The following is a 22,650-nucleotide window of genomic DNA, read 5'->3' as shown; positions in this document are numbered from 1 at the left end:
TCAAAAGAATATAAACGCTGACTACTAGAGCCAAACCAACAAAGGCAGAAACTACGCATTGGTAACTATTATTTATGTGTGTTTAAATTGTTTCTATCTTTAACAAACTGGAAACTGAAAGTCACTGCGCAAGAGAGCGTTCAATGAATTTTTTTTTTTTTTTCACTGGCGATGACTGTCATTTCTATATATTTGTGATTGGTGGTTTAGTCATTGTTGGCTAATGTTTGTCGAATTACGTGTTCACGATAATAATTTGTCCCATTAATTGTCCCGTTGTCCCGTTGTCCCGTCGTAGTAATGATGTTGTCCTGGCATGCGTTAATGATTATATGAAACTGTCGTGTTGATTTAAAGCAATACACGTACAACCCACTCTCATACAACTTCGCCTTGCCATATTAAAAGATTGCAATGTCAGATGCAATATATTACAGCAGTAATTGATGCCTAGAAAATTGGTCAATGTTTTGCGTTGGCACTGGGAAGGACAAAACAACTTACATTTGCCAGGTGTTCCAGTGCTTCTTTGTCGACGGTTTCAGATGCTTGCGTCGCTAAGACTTTCAAGAAACTTTGGGTCGGCGGTGTCGTAATATCCAAATATCTACACAAAGCTGTCCGCAACGTGCAGATTGGAAACTTTGGAAACCTTTCCCACGTCTTAATTTTGCCTGGAAAAATGTACACAACGAAACATGGAAAATGAAGTAAGAAAAGGAATCATTACACAGCTTTCTGGATATAATTTTCCTTGGCCATATTTACCTGACATGACCCTGAAACCGGATTGTGTTTTTTTAAAGATCCCTTACTCTATGCATAATATTAATACTTTGTCTTCAATATAATTTTGGATTAGATAATACGTCCTGTACATGGATATATTGAGACTAAACCACAAAATATAACGCTTAATAAATATCCTATCAACATAAACGATTGACGAATTTCTCTTATGATAAACCCATGCTATGTGATTGACCCAATCCAATTCCCTAGGAATATAAAAGCTATGCAATAATAATATCCATTTAAGAATGCTTTTCGCAGATAATCTCTCTCTCTCTCTCTCTCTCACACACACACACACACACACACATACACACACACACACACAAAGTTCGTATTATAAATAATATATAATCATACAGTCAGCTTCACCGTACCTAGTGGAGTAGCACCTTCTGACTGAATTTCAATTATAACATGCTGGTCGACAGGGGGAGCATTATGTAAGCAGGCAAGGATCCGGTCCACGAGGGCAAGTGAATTCTCTGCAAATATCGCCAAATGGTCTCCTGGCGAGTATATCATCTCTGATGCCCCCTGTGTATCTAATCGCACCAGCAAAGTCTGGCGACTGCACGAAAATCAAAATAAACATATATTGGAGTTCTTGGCATTTTCTCGTGTAAATCTAAACTATGAAAGCCGAACATGTATTAGATCGATATCGTGTCTAATATTGATTAGTTACCAGACGTAAGAAACCCCCAGCATGTGTATGCTTAATATTGTGTGCTAATATCGTTCGACTACATTCCTACCTGTCTATAATTAGCAGCAATGATGTAATTGTAATGAATGTAAAGTACATCCACCATCGCTATTATACAATTGTCAGAACATTTTGTGCGTTAAATTAGAAATTCAATAAAGCTATATATATATATGTGTGTGTGTGTGTGTGTGTGTGTGTGTGTGTTATATCTAATAAGATAAAATAATAAATACTAATATATTTTAAAATTCAATATATTTGGACACCGTAAAGTTCATAAATTAAATAGAGCATATTTTACACTTTATTTCAACAATAAAAATAGAAAAATTAAGAAGGTAACAACTTATAAATCTGCACCCAGCCATTATGCAAAATAATACCTCGACTCAAATGACTGCAACTGTTTACTCTTGATAAGGCGACATGGAACAACAGTCTTTCCATGTAGCTTTGAGAGACCTAGATAGAAAAAAAAATACACCTAAAGGTCATGAAGTTATACACATATCTTTTTCCGGGAGGGGGTAACGTCACATTGCTTACTATACCACATTACTGGCAATGCCATTTTTAATTTAAAGACATTCACGCATTTATCCCAAGCCAGCTGTATGTGTTGGCACCTTAAAAATCCAATACCCATGTATGATATTAACTCTTGCAGATTGTTATGATATATTCCAACAATCATGTCCTAATACAGAACAAAATACACTTTATATCGTAATGTTGCGATATTTTTGACATCATTTAGATATATTAAATTGCATTACTCTGTGACCTCATTTTTGGTTGTTCCGATAAACATATCCATCCATAAACTATATTAGTGATTCACATGTCATTTGATAAATATATTTTTCCGTTGTTGATACATTTAAAAAAGCATGGATTCCAAAGCTTGTTTGCACTGCTACATTTTGAATAAATTTGAAAAGAGCATGAAATACAGAAACAAATCCTTTCCTTCTTTCAAATCCTTTACCTTCACAAATGTCAGGTGATATTTCTTCTGAGGGCGTGAGCCTGAACTTCCCTGGCGACCACGTGAAATCAGTCTGAGAAAAGGATCCTACGGCATCACGGATTGTGCTCTCGTCTCCAACACAGAATGCCTCGCATACAGCCTGCAGAAGTCAATTTTTCAGCAAATGTATAGCTTTAAATGCATCTGCAAATGATATATTTAAATGTTTACCTTTAAATAAAGCAACTGACTAGTAAACGCGTCATATGCATTTGTTATATAGATTGGGTTGGTCTTACAGAAAAAACCCTATTTTTGCTAAGTCGTGACTTCATGCTGAAAATTATTTCATTAGCATATTAGCATATATCCAAAAGTAAATATATAACATATCGCAAAACTGATATTTTCACATCCAATGAAGATCTTTCATGCTGATGGCGATACGATGGGTTGAAGAATCTGCTATTCACATTAAACCACGTGTGATGTCTTACAAGGACTGTTATTGCAAGCCAAACAAAGCAGATCATCGACATACAATTTTTCTCCAATTGTGGTTTGGTCAGTTGACGTCAAGCTTTGACAACAAAAGTAAGTATCAGACGTGATTTGTGAGATAGGTGTACCATTTAATCCTAAAGTTCCAATTATTGCAGATGCTGTTGGCTTCCAGTTGAAGAAAGTCATACAGGAATCTGAATGAATTTAAAGAAGTATCGATTGAGAATAGAGTGAAATTACATGAAACGGATTTATTGCTATGTTTCCCGTCCACAAAAGTAATCCCAATTAAGCATGTTTCTCTTCTTCTGTGTTTTCATTGATAAAAATATGAAGATTTCTGCTATCAATAAACCACTGAGATATTATTGTAGTATGCCTCGACTGTTTCGCCTGTACATCAAGGAAACTGTGTTACATGCAAATGACGAAAAAAAGTTCAGTGAAACATCAGAAAAGCTTCTGTCGACATGTACCATCTGGTGATTTTAAATGTGAAAATACTCATCAGAGTTCATGAATTTAGATACAAATATGTCTCTGATAATACTGACCTACTTATGTCTATAATTGTAGAACCAGCAAAAATGAATTATCTTTTTGCGATAACTTGATTTGACTGGACTTCGGTCCCTTAGACTTTAACACATGCAATACAACGCAGTTCGATATATCCGCACTAGTAAGAGTTATAGTGCATATTTCAAAGGTAATTATAATCGTTGGATAATGGTGGAAAACCTAATTTTTTAACACATTTCACTCTTACTAAAAATTTACAATAATTTAAAAGCACAATTTGCATAAATCGGCTTTTGAAATGGGCACCCTTTTTCATAAAAATATATGAAGTGTCTGATGTGTTTGGACATGGAATCGTCATGACATAGTGAAATGGACTCAAGGCTCGAAAGGTTGATTGGAAAGCCAAACTAATTAAAGGGGGACAAATGAGGCGAAGGAAATTGCTTCAAAGACCTGATATGATTCTACACTACTTGGCCGAAACACTGGTCGGAATTTGTCAGTATCTTATGAGATAATAGTTATCAGGAAGAAGAGCAAGTAAGAAATTAAAAAAGTAAATAGCTAAATTACTAATTATAAGCATTATTTTTTGTCACCTTAAAAATATTTTGTGACCAGATAATAAAGGATTCTTTCTGTCTGCATAACTCGTCCCCCTCGCCCATCTTCAGTATCCTCTCTGCTCCCAGAGCATGTAACATGGTGTCCAGGTAGTGGCCGAATGCACAGAAGTTAGGATAAGCCCTTGAGCCCAGACCAAACACTGAATATCTAGAATATATGAAAGTTGTTACAAAATGCGTTAATGCTACGTATCCATAAACAGATTAGAAGCGCTCTTTTAAAATGATATAATTACACAATTACCAGTGTTCGTTTGATTATCTGCGCCGTTTACCATAACTTGATCACAGAGGCCCGCCTTTAACTTTTGGCTGAACATTGCGCTATGAAACGATTTACGGTATTTCTCCTTTCTCGTAGATTTGTTGCTGCTACGTTATATATATATTTAGAGAGAGAGAGAGAGAGAGAGAGATAACAGAGTCTGGACGGCGACAATTTCAGCACAAGCGAGAGTCAGAGAACGGTAATGTCATTGTAAAATATGTATGATAACAATTCTTGCATAAAAACAGAAAACCTTGGATATTTTAAGAAAAATTTAAAGTTTTCCTAGTAAAGGATTCGGCACTGTACAATGGCTTTGCGTGTCATTATCCTGGATGTCGCTCTCCCAAATAGCAGGCTTAATCTATTCGATGTGCATAATCATCTCAAATGTGAGCCACCAATTAGGATGTATGGAAAAATACCCCCACCCCACATCGCCTGATCTTCAGCATAGTATGTGTTTCTTTTCTGAGAATTAGATCATATATAAACTATACAAGGCAAGCAATTTAATTGAAGTTACATAGATTGCGAACCATACTTGGACTGATACACACCCGAGAATGCACACTAACACCTTACTCAGACTGCATAGAAGATGAGAATATTCTCAGCTGGTTATCGGTACGATGCACCGTAGATAGACTCTCTTATTTCTCTGCTCGTAAAATGTCTCGCTTTGTTTACGATATGAGAACTTAGTACGCAGTAATACATTTATCAGATTACACGAGATGCCAAATCCAGAACCATTTGTCTTGTGAGCAGACCATGAAAAAGATAAATATTAAAATAGCCCAAGGCATAAATAACTTGTTATCCTATGATGATACATATATAAATCCACAATCATGATCCTCGCGTTATGATGCAAGTATTTTTTTTAGGAACACACATTTTTAACAGAGCGATACTAAGAGGCCTTCCAGAAAGCTCTCCGAGTTAAATACGATACTATCGCACAAATGTTTGACTGGATATTATGTCTGGAACACGTAAATCCAGTCATCTGATGTTTGAAGTAGCGGAATGCAGTTGTGTAGAGAAAAGGGCTAGATTACTGTTGTGATATAGTAAATGACCTAAGGAACATTTATAATGGAAGACATCATGGCTCATAACTCCCTATTAAGATGCTGTTGCATGCTACACATGTACCTCGTCAACACTGACGAACTTAGGTAAAGGTCTCATTAATTTCGTACTACGTTATAAATGCATTTAAAGTCAAATAAAGGGGTTACCGTGTGCAAACAGATATTTGCAAGTCTGACAACCAAAGGTTGTAACCCTGTAAATTGTGAGACAGAAAGCTGAAATTAAGACTAAGAAAAGGTCTCGTCTTTGTCAACAATCAGACTAGGTTTGGTGGAAATCCAGCAATAGATGAGACGAGTATGATATGGAAATAAAAGTCCGATATACGGGGGCAAGGAAATACCGACAGACCCAATTAATTTTATCGTTTAACCGCACAGATTACAGAGATCAAATCCAGTGACATACTCAAATGTTTTGCACGTAAAGTACACAAATCTAGATTGCATAATCTTTCTCTCAATAATCTCAGCGATTAATTAAAATGCATTACAGTTGGCAAACAAATATGGCTACTTGCAATGAAGCAACGTTCACTATTGATACACATTCAAAAGGGAATGGTTGGTACCCATATTTGTCATTGATTCCTATATATGTACGACTTTAAAAATTATAGATGTGGTAAAATGTTAAACACGAAATAAACCTCATTTAATCAAGCCAATAAACAAACTCACTGCTATAACGACGGAAATAATATTTTTAAAATTTCTCCAATAAAATTAGATTACTTTTATTTTTGTATTTTTATCATTTATAAAATACCCAAGCATTGGTTATGACACCTTATTCACCTCACTTTATTTTCTATAAACACAGCGGTATCGTTTTGATATCATTTGTGCGCGAGCACAATATTCTAATGTCTTACGTGTGACATCTTGGGTTCTTTTCTTAACAAACAAAACGAAAAACAAACGGCATTACACATTGTTGAATACCTGACATTTCCAAGAAGCCTTGTATTGAAAGACAGGTTCTTGCTTCTCTTGTCCCCTTCCATGTCGCTGAGGTTCAGAGAATAGTCCACGCTTTGTAAGGAAGATGTCCCCAAGCGAATGTAAAATGCTTGTTTGCCTTCGTCACTGCAATGACAATACTAATAATAATAATAATAATAATAATTTTTGTAAGAGTAAAGAGCTAGAATTTATTGTCAGGCATGCATGACCATAAATTCGTTCACATAACTGAGTTCCCATTTCAAAGACCCCACAGATTCTAAATTGAATTATGTCATCTGGAACCATGACACTTTCCTGGCTAGAACCTCATTCTAAGGTAACTAGACACAACAGAAAAAGTTTTATTTCAGAAATGTTTAAGCAGGCAGTACTTTGTCATAAATAAATTGTCAGATTTAAAGATCCCATAGATACCTGTATTATTATAATTCCCTTAGATGTCGAAAGTAAATGTAGAACCTGGAACTTGGGGAATAAGGGATGGCAAATATTTAAGTGACATTGTGTAATACTTGTAAGATATCAATTCAGGGAAATGTGTCAGACAGCAAAAAATGGTACTTTATTCAGTCTTTAACACGCACATTTGCTTTAATTATAAAACTATCAACAATACCACCCACTATAACTTTCCAGCCAAATAGATATGCGTTTTTCAATTTTAAGGAATCTTGCACGTGATCTAAGTCAACAAAATAATGAAGTTAACATTAAGATCGAGAAAGAAATATTTTAAAATGTAATTGTTTGACTTTGGACATGGAGAATAAAAAAAGTCGATAACAGAACGAGGAAAAACTACATTTATGTTGTGACTTGTATTTTATGTTGGAGTCGCTATATAAGTATAAGCAAACCATATTTATATATCGGTTTAAGTGGAATACATTTTATTAAATTTTATTCCCGGGATATGTATATTTGAAAATATACTGGCGTGTAGATCCACACAAGGTTACCTAGCAACTGGTACCTGCTTAAACAATTGCAATCAGGGAATGGTATCACCAAAAAAGACTCCTTTCTAAAGTCGGCGTTCAAAGCTAGGTACGATGTGTTTGTAAGGAACTGTTAATAGGGATAACACAAATATTATGATTGCAATGAACAGCAAGCGACCCTACAAATGGCATTGTTGATTCACTCATCTTGCAACTTCATGCATGGGACTCTTTTTTCCGAAAAGAATATTGCAAATATGTCACCTTTTTTGTGTAGCACTTGCGTTTGGGATTTTTTGTAATGTATGGAATGGAGAAAGAACCTGGGTAGATTCACCACAGATGGAAAGCTAATCGCTAGCTTTTTCAAATGCCAACGTCGGTTGAGCTGAGACTTGAACTCACGCGGACAGAGATGAAATGTGTGAGTAATCGGTAAAGACATGTGCTTTACGTAACTAATCATAATGCATGCATACATGAAGAGATCTAAAAAAAAAGTAGACGGATATGAAATATAAATACCACTTTCAAAAATGTTAAATTGTTCTAAAAGGACCAAAATTAAAAAGCAGAATATTATAGAAGACACAATCTCTTGCCATGAATACATAGAGGTTTCCAGAAGATATCTAAAACATCCCAGGGTATCTTGACCGGAAAAAGTGACGGACTGACATAATTTGGATCAAAATGTTGCAAGTATGAATCCAACAATGAGATAACTAACATGCATACAACGTTTCATTAACATACCTCATACATCTATATGACCCTTTCACATGTCCAATTGATATCTTATGAACCATAAGATATCAAATGGACATGTGAAAGGGTCATATAGATGTAATTTTCAATAAAAATGTCGATGCCTCTGAAACTGTCGCACGGACGGACTCATTCTTTACAGGACATATTATCTAGTCATGACACATAGCATATGCAGTTTCACAGAGATATCCCAAAGGTTTCAAGACATACTAAGTAAATAAAACTGACTCCAGCATATTCTCCCAAAACTTGGTTATACGGGTTAAAAAGTACACTCACTCACACACACACACACACACACACACACACACATATATATATATATATATATATATATATATATATATATATATATATATATATATATATATATATATATATATATATATATATGTATGTATGTATGTATGTATGTAAGGTTAGTTAGTAAGTTAGTTGTACGTACTCGTGCTCGTGCTTGTGCTCGTTCCCTGGATTTTTCAGTTCAAATAAAGTCTTTCCAAACGCCTGTAGAGCAAAATCATAGATATCCGTTAGAAAAATAAATAATGAAAGACACTTTGGTAATGTGTTGTCTTAAGCTGTTACCTTCACCTATAACCATACAATTTGTGTCGTTAATAAGATAAGTGTGTGTGTGGGGGGGGTGGGTGGGTGGGTGTGTGTGTGTGTGTTTGAGAGAGAGAGAGATTAGGATTTTTAACGTAGCTTTTACAATTTTTCAGTCATATCGTTACGATGTCTGCAGTGTGGCAGTTTATATTGATGTCTAGGACTGGTGCATCATGCCGCAGACATGTAACATGATGTCCCACCCAGTCACATTATCCTGACACCAGGCCAATCAATCCTAACACTAACCTCTTAATGCTGAGCGCCCCCGAGGCAGCTGTTGATACCATTTTTGTAAGTCTTTGCTATGACTTGGCCGGGGTTCGAACCCACGACCACGCGCTTACAAGGCGGATGCTCTAACCACTAGGCAACCGGAGTGGTAAGCATTTCAATGATTGCAGATGATATTATATAATTCGAACATAATACAAAATTACAGATAATTAATTTGTGAAACTAGAGCAAACACTTTTTAATTAACAGAGGAGATGCTCATTTTACAGAAATGGTAAAATTTATTCAGCTTTTTCAAGTTAGATATACCTCCATTCTGAAAACGACTCTTTTTTTTTTTTTTGTATATTCTGACATCGGCAGAAGGAGCAAGTATCGATCTGTTAATGCAAGCATTGCTTAATACCAGTTAACCTTTACATGTAATGAATATAAGTAATGATAATAATTACTAATAATTAATCTAACTTTAAAGGGTAACTATGTTGAGGACAAATTTTTAATTTGATTCTTCCCACATAACTTAGAAGTTTTCGGGTTTTTTATACCCTGAACTGTTCATAACTATTATTTGATAACTAATACTTTTACATCCACTAAACATGAGGATGTATGTTATATTTACCGCTCCATTTTCAGGTGGATTCCCATTTCCAAATGTGCTGGTCACGATCAGCAAAAGTGCCTCGTGTTCAAGATGAATGGAGTCATAATCATCCATTGACAGTACCTGAAGTGAGATCCACATCATGCAAGGCGCAAAAATATTGTAATCAAGTAATAGCTTCAATCGGTCAGATATTCATATAAGGAAAACCAAACAGTGGGCATCGAAGCATTGTTCTGTTTACAAAGTGATATAATTAGACAAATTACGAATCAGAAAACAAGTCCAAATTTCATACTAATTTGGATGTCATCTTAGACAAGTGACATGGATGGGTTAATGTCTATTCTACTTTTCACTAATTTCTTTAAGTAGTTGACCTTTCCTGTCGATTTAACCGTTGCTGCACAAACAGATGCCAAGACCTATTAATACTTAATGTATAGCAAAGGTTTTTATATAGGAAAGGATATGCATGCAATTCCAATGTGTCATAGTAATGCTATGTTCAATTTTGATTGGAGATATAAGCAAAGGTTGACTTAAATTTCAACATCAGTTTAAAATTTTGACCTGGGTAAATATCATTGCTGGTCAGAAGGCTCGATTTAATGCGGATTATTGCCTGCTGAAGGACTTCAAACGTATGTTTTTATAAGAAACAAATGATTAAGTGTGTGTGAAGTTCAAAATGAGGAAAGTTAACAAGACCTCCTACGAGGATCAAACAATCTGCCTTGATGTTGATTTATTCAGTGCATTGATCTGACAGGTTGAGAGTATTAGAAGAGAGTAATAAGTTTCCAACGCCATTTATAATTTGTAAAAGAATAACTTTTGCAACTAAAAAGGTTTCATTGATTGATTCTTCAGAGGTTGTGTAGGTAATCTCTAGAGGTATATGGTAAATATTTTGTAAGTCACAAAAACTCAACAACAACAAAAAAAAAAAAACCACAGAAATTAAACAAAATTATTTTAGTTCTATTGGAGTTAAAATTCGAACTCCATTTATTTGGCACATGCCAAACGTTATAAAATAATTTATGCAAAATATACTAAAATACTATTTTTCTTCCTTTAGCAATTTGTGGCAACAATCAAGTTTACAATTTAAGTTAAAGTTTAAGTAAAAGTTAACTATTTGGTTGCAAAAACCAAGATGTCTTGGAAGAAATGCCCATTAAGCTCGGATTTGTCTTTTTCCACAAAGTCATTTAAAAATAACTGAAGTACTCTTTGCAAGGAACTCTTATGTCCCTGATATTGGTAATGAAATATCAAGCTTTTGAGTCGGCATACGTGTCTAGGTGGGCTCTAAGTATATCATACATGTTCTCGTTTGTACCCGTCAGCCAGGTAAGAAGAACTTAACATTATTTCTTGCATTGTCTGTTTGTCGGGAGGTATATGGATGGCAACTATAATGACAGTAAAGTGTTTACAGAGGGTTTTCAGTATTTAAATTGAAGTAAACGTGTTCCACGATATCATATGCCATGAGTTACTTTCAGCAGGTGAAAAAAACTTATTTATTCAAAATAATTCTTTCATTGTATGTCTGAAGGAGACAAGTTGAGTATTATATTTTCCACTGTAAATGGAAAGACATTGAGTCACTCAGTGACCTGTCTATATGACGTTGTTTCTCTGACATGAGGTTACATATAACGCATGAGAAATAAACGGTAATCTTCAGACCTTGGCATGGAATGCATGATTGAATATCTGGCAGAGGGTCCCAGCAAATCCTTCTGACTTTCCAGTCTCTGTGGCGAAGACAATGGTGCATTTCACTCTTCTCGAACGAGCCCTTCCCATAAGTTTGACCGAGAATTTGACCGCCCTTTACATGAAAATAAAAAGTTTAGAGTACCGTGCTACGTGTAGCATCACTGATGACCAAATAATAATGTGCTTTAATTTGAATAAAACCTGAGACAATCACTGCTTAAAGTATATGGATTATTATTTCATTGAAGTAAGATTGAAATCACTTTCAACCTTGTTATTTTCGCAGTACTGTACTTGAAATATTCGTAAAATATTAAATAAATCGCTAATGCAAGTATTTCCTTATTTTACTTACCAGGCTAATTCGCGAAATCTAATCATATGTCTAGTCTTGTCTACAACATTTCTTACATCCTCGTCTTTCTTCCAGACATGTGCTTTCCAAGGTACCTCCTACAAAACAAAGTATTCGTGTTAATTTGGGTACGTCCTAGTATTTGAATAAGCATCGATTTGCAACGGAAGGACGCATACTCTCACCAAAAAAGGGAATTCATACATCAGAATGATTATCATTTTATATTCGTAATGTTGCATATGGATTTAAATAACTGTCTTACGTTCTTTGTAGCATATCATCTTTTATAACATTTTTCTTCTCTCCACGAAAATTTGTCCACTCTGTACCAATAAACTATGATGACCTCAGATTATTCTGTGATCTTCAGATTAGATTAGGCAGAATGTACAAAGATGACAAGGTGGAATAAAGCTTTACATTCTTTCTTACAAGTCGCTCGTATTTAGGAAAGATCTCCCGTCTGTGCGCTAAGTGAAATCATTTCTTGTTTTTCAACCACTTGTGATATTCATCCAGTGACAGTAAGAAAGCGTATGCTACTGTTTTATGTGGATTAAATTGGTTCATTCGCCAGTGTTGACAATGGTAAAGATCTCTTATATTTGTCCTGCAGCAAGTAACTACCACTCCAGATTTTATTGTTACATGGCGGTAAGGAAGGTCATGGCATGAGAGAGAGAGAGACAATTACACTTTGTCACATTAGCTGTGAGAATCAAAAGAGCTTCCACTCCAAGACTGGTGTTTTATATTTCGATAATAATTCTAAAGACAATTGGTATGTTATTGAAAATTTTGCAATATTGTACGATTACAAGAATAATAAATGGGGCTGTCGCAAGGATGGCACGATTTTATTGAAAACTTTATGACAATAATACAACAAAGATTTCGTACCATTATGAATAAAACCTTTCACGACAAAGTTCTATAGGGACCGAAATGGTTGTTTAAGCTACCAATATTTCCTTTAAAATGCAGTAAACGGAGAATATTTATTATTTGTTTAACTACCTTCCTATATACAAGGTAACTACCTCTCTCTCTCTCTCTCTCTCTCTCTCTCTGAACCATTGGGTGAACACAGATCACGCTCTCAGGTCTCGGGTTGAAGAGTTTTATGATCGCCAGGTGAGGTGGAAAAAAAATTGCAAATAAGATTTTGTTAAACATAATATTTATAAAATATCCGCAGTTTGTAACATAGAGTTTTTTTAAAACAAATTTCGTAAATTTCATTATTAGTGCGAGGTTACATTTTTCTCATAATGCAGAAACTGTGTTAATTTCTGACGTTGTAGTTCTCGTGTCATACAGTGTGACATGCGATGTTTATGATCTGACGTTGCTGCACTCTATATGCTAGTGTCATGTGATGTTTATGATCATACGTTGTTGCACTCTGTATGATAGTGTCATGTGATGTTTATGATCTGACGTTGTTGCACTCTATATGTTAGTGTCATGTGATGATACACACCCTTAATCTATTTTCTCTTGCGCTCTGTCTTTGTTCACCGTACCTGGAATTCAAATGATGGTTTCAGCTTATAAAGTAGCATCTCCTGGTGAAATACAGGTTGTAAACTGCCACTCATGGGAGGAACTATCCAAACCCAGTCTGCCGGACACCCACCACGCAGGCGCTGCTCGTTATCTATGTGCTTCATAAAGGACTCAGTGGCGGAGTGGTGATCCATAATCGTCACCCCCATTTCCTGCAAAATATACAGAATTTCGTCTGGCAAGATTGATGGATTGAAGGGACTTTTAAAGTAAGAGACAACACATGCACATTCATTGAATTTAACTGTGTGTAACAGTGTGAAAAAGTGCGGGATTGGAATTGGAGAAAACACTTAACAAATTATACGTGAATGAGATATTTATTTATAAGGCACACGTAGATCAACTATGCATATAACAAAATGATATCATTCCTAAATGGATACAATCAAAGCATGGCATTTTAACAAATAATCTCGAATGATTTCCTATATCAACTGATAGGATCACTGCATGGAATTCATCAAGAGATATGATTGATACATGGAATTGTCAACAAGTATGATCAATCCATGGTCCATCAACAAACGTAATTATTGTATAGATTTATACTGCACCACATATATGATGAAATTTATATCCTGGCATCCAAATGATCAAAACTTGATTTTGATTCCACATCTCTTGAGAAATGGTGAACGATCAACAGCGTGTGTTGACCGTTCCTACGGGCCTGCCAGATGATCCTCGGGGACCTCCGAATACCGCAGATCGTTTGGTACAGAATATTTGGCCCAAAGGAATAAATAAACTATTACCGTTACATGAACCGATTCCACTGTTGACCCTAGTATATGGGTTATACAAAACCTCTAGAGTCTGCGGGCTTGTCGGTACAACTTCAAATTCAGTGCAATACATAGGACACATTCAAGTGCGATTACAAAGACATACATTGAATTATTTCATAGGAACGACGCTTTAAAATTATCATCAGAATAACTACTATCATGCACAAGTCTATCTCGACAAAAACAATCGCACGGGATTATAAGAACCCGATAATTACTCGTCATCAAAGGTCGATAACATATAATCGAATTTATCTTGATTGTTCATCTATAAAATGTGTATCTCTTAATAGACAATATTCTATCCAATAACATGGCGTTATGTGACAGAGAACTGACGTTCTATAAAAAAAAATTTGAATAATTTTCGAAACATTTAATATATAAAACAATTTCATTACGTAAAACGGATAGAGGTTTTCATTTTCTAATACATCTTTGGCTGGTTAAAAAATACACACCCTGGTAATGCTGACGCGACAAAGAAACCCAACACTATTTTCGTCCATATATTATACATAGTCATTTTCATTCATGCATTTCCGTGAGACTGAAGAATGAATCTGATCCACAAACTGCCACTGTTGGCATGTAAAATATGTTGGCGACCTTAATGGAGAGATCTCAATATACTGTATGAACTTGTCAGCCTTTGTGACAATGGACACTTTAACATTGATGTCAGCTTACTATATTATATCCTAGTAACTATTTATGTCTACATTGATATTAAGTTGAAGTTGATTACCGCATGATTACTGCCTGTGAGGAGATATGATGTTTGAAAAGGGTTAATGTACCTACAGTGCATGAGATAAACATATCAATGCGTACTTACAGGTATGCTATGCTATCGTTATCTTTTCTAGTGGAATCTATCAGTGGACACTTTTAATATATGCTGTCACTTACAACAACTCATTATAGAGAATGACTATGGAATATATACGGTAAGTTTCTTACCAATGAAAAGATCTTGTCAATTTAATTTCTACGAAAGTGGACCATTTTAATATCCTGTATTCATATTCTTGTACAGAGAATTCATTTGCTAAAACTAAATTATTCATCAGAAAAAAATATGTCCTCGAAATAAAATGAATACGGCATGCAGATAAATATCAAACGTGATTATTACTGCCCTAATTTTCTTAAATATCCAAACAGAGTTTATTCCGCCGAACGTTCGTAATTCGGGGAACAAATCTTCAAGCAATTTAGCCTACAGTGTTGTATCGAACAGAAGATAACATTATATCGACCTGAAAACTATATAACACAGCCACATTCACTTCTACCAAGGCCAATCTTTCCACAATGTGGAGTTCTTCCGGGTATCCAGTTCCATTTTCTCAGCAATTGTCTGCAACGAAAAGTGATAATTACCTCACGCAGGATTTTCTTCTTATCATGATATGTACTGAAGAATAGAATAACCTTCGTCCAGGATCAAGGAGATTTACAGATTAGAAGATTAGTGAAAACACTTAAGTAAAGGCTACAGACTATAGTTTGGTTTATAGTGCGATAACAAAGACACTGGACCATATCTAAACCTGATGGTTTTCCTAACAAATCTTTTCCAAAGACGCAAATGATTGGAAAAAAATATGAGACAAAATGCAAAAGATCAATATTTTCATGTAATAAATTTGTATTATACACTGGCATTAAATTTCTTTACGCTATTGAGTCTTTGCTTGCAAATGTGTTGCTATAAAATTAGAATCGAACGTCAATCATCCAGTGATACCCATGTCCGGAAAACGTTTCTCTACATTAAAGATATGTGCCTTCCTTTTCCAGAAAAGGCTTACTGTATTTAAATATCAAGAAGAAACGTAGATGACCAATCAACTATTCAGGTCTTTAGAAAGCCTTACTTGTTCGATTTCGCAAACCTAATTTAGCGGGTGATTGATTTCTCCAATATTGTTCAATGATCTCCTCTATTGATGCTGCATAACTGCATATAAATATTTCTGAAATGGAATTTTGTAGAAAGAAAAAGACAAAAACAAATAAATGTTCAGATTGTCACACACAAAGATGACGGCGTTAACAATCCAAGCATGTTTAAAACAGCAAATGTTTGGCCAATCTTTTCTTAGCGTATTTATTGCACTAGCGATCTCTCACGTGCGGAAGGAGATTTGCATTCAGTATTTATGATATTAGACCATATTGGTTCAATTGCTTCATGAATTTATGTTAAGCCCGACAATTAACTCTGAATATCTAAGGGTAATGAATATAGCTTAGTGGAATTGGCTCCCTTGGTATAACCGGACCAAGCTAGGTGGGATAAGCTCTGGCGAAAACACCTGAACAACAGTCACATGAAATAGATGTTTATTTGTAATGTAGACGAATGACAAATGAATCTGACACCTTACTCATGCACATATATTTTAACAAAAGTGATATTGTTCAGAAATTGAACCGACCAAAGAGTGTAATTTAAACAAATAATAACAAGCAATCTATTGTGCCATTGGATATGACCAATTTATAGAATGGATCAACACATATAACTGATGTACAGAATTATAAATAAGTATAAACAAAACATAGACCTATCAACAGATAGTATCAATGTATGAAATTATAAATAAGAATAAACAAAACATAGACCTATCAACAGATATTATCAATGTATGGAATTACAAATAAGCATGACTTATATATGGAATTATAAACAAATTTGGCCAATGTTTGATGCATGAAAAAACATAATGGATATTTGGTTGATTTTCACAAGGATAGTGACATTGACCTTATTGATTTTTACGCATACAGTGGCAATGCAATGTAGGTTCATAATGGAATACATGATGGTATTTATCTCATGGAATTCAGTCTAACAGCACAACATATATTTTCAGTTCCACAGCTCCCGTCAGCGGTAAAAGAACGACCATGCGTGGTTCTCTGAGCTTGATGAAGGATCTGTAGCGAACCTACTTATCATACGGACCCGATGGTCCATAAACTTTGGCCCCTCACAAAGAGTAAACAAGTACGGTCATTCGAATATCCGGTTAGACGAAACCCTGGTGTTCGAATATTCCCGTAAAAGTTAAATACAATTACGAAGAACTGTAATAGATGAGACACGTTCAAGAACTAATGAAACGATTTACATTACGTATGGGCGAATCTGAACTGACTTCGTTAAGCATTCAAATTCTTTCATAAAAACGAGTATACTAAACTATCAATATTATAACCCATTTCAATACATGAACCGGCCTTCTCCAAGAATAATCGCACTGTGTTATTAAAACCAGAACATTGCTCATTATTTCAAGCGTACAACATCTAACTGAATTCAACTTCTCAGTTCAGCTATAAAACGTTTAAACTTTGAACAGACCATATTGTATCAAATAATATGACCTCATTTGACAGATCCGACGTTCTATAAAAGTTTGAATAAATTCCGATACATTCATTACATTAAACAATTTCATCTTATAAAACTGATATCGGGAGTGTATATATGTTTTCATTTTATATTTTCACATACCGCTATAGTTAAAGATTGCTTCCTTAAAGTGGACAGCTTCCTGACAAGATTCGTCTGTCTTCTGACGATACAAAAGAGAAGCTTGGTTTTAAGTAAGCTGGCAATGGCCGCATCCATGGCCAGAGAGTTCGAGTTAAAACGTGTACCTTACTGCCAGTGTAGTGTTAAATTTTGACCCTCGTTGAATTCTGACCCTCCGGGTCTGCTTTTAACGTTGAAAGTTGACCCACGGTCAGCTCTTAACGTTGAATTTTGATTTTCACAGTCGTTGAAAACTGATCGAAGCGTTGAATTTTGATCAGAATTCCTGGTCATTTTTTAACGGATATTGTTTTAAGTTATGCATACATGGGTTTATGAATCGTCAATAAGGAAATGCTTAGTATGTATAAAATCAACAAAAGCAATGTAATGCATTACATGTAGTAATAAAATTATGAATATAGTTATCTTCCATATTTGAAATGGATATAATGTAATTTTGTTTGTACTTCGCCTGCTGCGTTCCATCAAACAATCAATGACCCTCTTCGAGCCTTAACCAAACAAAATCAACCATGGGAATGGAGCGAAAAACGATAAAGCGTTTGAAAAACTCAAACAGAATTCAATAAAATAACGCAATAATAGCGTAATTCGATCTTAACAAGGAAACGCAATTACTTGTACAAGCAATTCATGTCGGTCTAGGCACATTATTAACTAATAATGCAAAGATTATTGCCTACGCCTGTAGAGCACTTTCAGATGTAAACCAACATTTAAAGAAAGACATCAGAGTAGTATAGTGGGACGATAGGGCGATAATGGGAATTAGCATTACAAACCACCCTGGGACGATATGGCGACAAGATTTATAGTGACAATGGAAATTAGCATTACAAACCACCCTGGGAGGATATGGCGACAAGAGTTATAGCGACAATGGGAATTACCATTACAAGGTCCCGTGGGACGATATAGCGACAAGTACTTTGAAGTACAACCTGGGCCTGTATAGCGTCAAGGGAAAATTAACATAGGAATATATCATGGGCCTGCCTAGCGTCAAGGGGAAATAAACATGGGAATATATCGTGGATTATAAACACTGATACCACATTTAAAAACAAAAAAAAATTTGACGGTTAGGCATAAAAGTCATTTGGTTCTTCTGTTTTTTCTTCTTCTACTTTCTCCATTTCTTTATTTATCTCCTATATTTTCCCAATATCCCTTTCTTTTTGTGTTCCGACTCAGGAATCCTGAAGTCTGGATGACATATCGCTCTACATTTCTCCTGGACATTCATCCAATTTTTGTTCATTCTCTCAAATGCTTCTTTTTTCTTTCTGTTCTCTTGTTCTTACCTATCTTTTACCCACGTGTCTTTAACGTTCTTGGCTTCTTCTTCCAAGACCCTTTTCATAATTCCTTCTGCTTTGTGCACTTGGTCCCGTCCCCTTTTGACAAAAGCCCACTCTGTCAAATTGAAGATATCATTAAAAAAAAAAAAAAACACCTGACTTTGATAACAATTTCAAGAGACTGCTTCAATGTTCCGACTCTTACATATTCAGGCGAGATGAAACCTCTCAACTTCTTTGCCTCTTCTTATATCATCCCTTCAATGTTCTCCCTGCCTATTTTCCGATTATTTGCAAAGGCCAAGCTGCCTGGGAACTTCCATTCTCTTTCAAGTCTTTCCACTACATACTCCGGATCTATCATCTAATACCAACTCTTCTTCAACTGGTTAAACAAGTCAGATACTGATACCATCTTCTTTTCGCTTATTTCGTAGAACGTTTATATCTAAAGCACGGACGTGAAGGAAAACATCCCCTACTTTTGTCTTCTCATATTATCTACTATTCACACAAAGGTAATGAGACAAAAAACTAACCACATTATATACTATCCACACATGCAGAGATGTCAAATCAAACCCCAAAATTTACCATCCACACACGGAAGAAGCTAACAACATAACCACAATCTACTATCCACAAACGCTGAGAAATAGAAACATAACCAAAATATACTATCCACACACGCTGAGAAGCCAAATCAAACCCAAAATTTACCATTCACACACGTCAAGAAGCAGAAACAAGCACATCATTTACTATCCACACACACAGAGATGCCAAATTAAACATAAAATCTACCATCCACACACACCGAGAAGTCAAATCAAACCCAAACTGTACTATCCACACACGGGGAGAAGCCAAATTAAACCCTAACTATACTATTCAGACACATCAGGAAGTAAAAACAAAACCCAATTATACTATTAACACAAAAGGAAAGTTAAACAACCACACACTCTACTATCCACACAAACCTACCTTACAAACCCCAATAATCTACTATCCACATACGGAGAAGCAGAAACATAACTATAATATACTATCCACACACGCTGAGAAGCCAAAACATAACCACAATGTACTATCCACACACGAGAAGAAGGCAAATAAAACCCAATATTTACCATTCACACACGTCAAGAAGCAACAAACCCACCATTTACTATCCACACACGCAGAGATGCCAAATCAAGCCATACAATCTACCATCCACACACACCAAGAAGCAGACACAAATCCACCATTTATAACCCACACACGCAGAGATGTGAAATCAAACCCCAAAATCTACCATCCACATACGGAAGAAGCTAAAACCATAACCACAATCTACTATCCACACACGGAGAAGCAGAAACATAACCATAATACACTATCCACACACGCTGAGAAGCCAAAACATAACCACAATATACTATCCACACACGAGAAGAAGCCAAATCAAACCCAAAATTTACCATTGACACACGTTAAGAAGCAGAAACAAACCCACCATTTACTACCCACACACGCAGAGATGCCAAATCAAACCCCAAAATCTGCCATCCACACACGAGAGAAGCTAAAAACATAACCACAATCTACTATCCACACACGGAAAAGCAGAAACATAACCATAATATACTATCCATACAAGTCAAGGTTTAAAAACCATACTCTCTACTATCTACACAAACGTACTTCAGCGCTTACAAAACCCAATAATCTATCATCCACACAAACGTAAGTGAGCGGTTACACACACACACACACACACACACACACACCAGGAAAGGAGGGAGTGTTTATATAAACACTGCTCCACATTCTCACATTGGCAAATTGAATAGTGTTTCTTCTCTAGAGTTTTTGGTTAGCCCTGAAAAGGGCTGTTTTTTGGAACTCCACATACACCTGTTAGTGATGGTTCAATAGACTATATATTTGGTTTCCGCTCCATATCACCCTTACATGTTGAGGGATTTTGAACAAATAACACATAATACTAGTTTAAATGTAGAACAACTTAAGAGATTTTGCTTGCTTTTTGGAAACTTGATTGCTCCCAACTATTCAATTGTATTCGTCAGAATTTAAAATATTAATGGAATGTTCGCTACCCAAGCACAATAAAATTTAATTCCAAGTGAAGGAAGCCATTTTTGGAAATCTTTTAATACAGGTAAATCGTGCTAAATTAGAGATATTTTACGGCCGATAGTTACATGATAACCGTTATAAACATTGGTGTATTTATAGGGAGATAAGTTATACCCATGTATATTGATAACAGTTGAAATGATTCGCATTAAAATGCATGCCATTGTCAGCTTTTTAAAATCTTGTCTATCAAGAAAGGGTCGTTGGTTCTATTCCCAATCAATATGATTTTTAAAAAAAAGATAGATATAATGCATAATACATGCCGATGCATATCTGAGATTTTTATTTGATGCGATATCATGACAAAACATTTAGCATTATCGATTTTAAGAGTACCGGTGTGCAATTTTAAGATCGTATCAAAATGTCTTAAATGCACGTATATATAAACCGCAAGCGAAGGCACGGTCACTTCAGAAACATACACGGCATATTAGGTCTAGCAAGAGTTACATCGCCACGCCTTTTTTGTCGTATCGCTTGAATATTAATTTGTAATTTAAAATACAGAATGTTTATGAAAATAAAATAATACGCATTTCCCAAAAAATAATTTCAAAAATACATTATAAACTAGAAAACGTTAGAACAAATTGCATATCAATACCTCAAAACGCTTATACACATACGAAACACACACACACACACACACACATATAAATATATATATATATATATATATATATATATATATATATATATATATATATATATATATATATATATATATATATATAGTTTTCTTAAATAATACGCTGAACTGCTTAGGCAATTGATCCATCAAATTTTAAACTGAAACGTTAATTCTTATATATATATATATATATATATATATATATATATATATATATATATATATAACCTGCATTTTCATTTAATAAAATCCTAATTTTACCCGATTTACTTACAGTAACAAATAGATAAAGTCGTTCATTAGTATCTTTAAACCGACTGTAGATGGTTTATTCATTATTCACGGGTTCTTATTTACTGTTATAATTATCCTCAGGGACGTATCTAGTATATGATTGATGATTATGCATGTTGAACGGCGAAGCCTCGAACTGCTAGAGGAGTGGGGTTTGTGTGGGTACGGGGCAATATTGTTTCAATCTAGAGACTTTGAGATAGCATTTCGTGCATCTTGTTGAGACTTTCTGAACCTTGGTACAGTTTTAGTTTTAATACTGTAAAAATAAAAAGAAAACATCAAATTCTTATTAATAGACTCAATAAAATCGAGTTTGCTACTATCTTGTTCGTGTTCTTGCTTCTAATGAATCCTCTTTTCCGTATGTATTGTATTATATAAATATAGATTTCATATCGGTTTCGTGAGTGAAAGTTATACCATTGAAAAAAATAGTCAAAATTCTGCGTAGGCAGCTACGCTCCTGATCGTCGCTAATATACTATTCAGTTGTTTACCTGCCCTGTTGAACCTTGCGACTTTACCGAAGTGAAACAGAGTCATTCATTTATCAGTTTGTCCAATTTGTCCAAAGCAAAGTTCAGCTATTTTGAAAATGTTCCGCATT

The 22,650-nt window shown here is 35.1% G+C and overlaps 1 pseudogene across 1 annotated transcript in view; it reads right to left on the bottom strand.

Annotated features, from left to right (window-relative positions):
- LOC149782175 (nitric oxide synthase, salivary gland-like) overlaps positions 1-22,650 on the bottom strand; it is a 59,255-nt pseudogene that overhangs the window by 14,252 nt on the left and 22,353 nt on the right. The window contains exons 11-22 of the transcript XR_016414642.1: positions 15,349-15,449; positions 13,253-13,447; positions 11,724-11,821; positions 11,336-11,480; positions 9,653-9,757; positions 8,624-8,685; positions 6,443-6,586; positions 4,103-4,277; positions 2,493-2,634; positions 1,888-1,966; positions 1,170-1,363; positions 505-674 (exon numbers count right to left, since the gene is read on the bottom strand). The product of XR_016414642.1 is annotated as a nitric oxide synthase, salivary gland-like (transcript). The remainder of the gene's footprint in view (positions 1-504; positions 675-1,169; positions 1,364-1,887; positions 1,967-2,492; positions 2,635-4,102; positions 4,278-6,442; positions 6,587-8,623; positions 8,686-9,652; positions 9,758-11,335; positions 11,481-11,723; positions 11,822-13,252; positions 13,448-15,348; positions 15,450-22,650) is intronic.

The sequence above is a fragment of the Sinohyriopsis cumingii genome, chromosome 15 (genome assembly GCF_028554795.1).
Source record: "Sinohyriopsis cumingii isolate HCF-2022 chromosome 15, ASM2855479v2, whole genome shotgun sequence".
In the NCBI taxonomy this organism is placed as follows: Eukaryota; Metazoa; Mollusca; class Bivalvia; order Unionida; family Unionidae; genus Sinohyriopsis; species Sinohyriopsis cumingii.
The sequence above is the reverse complement of the archived record's forward strand: the minus strand, read 5'-3'. Positions and strand labels throughout refer to the sequence as shown.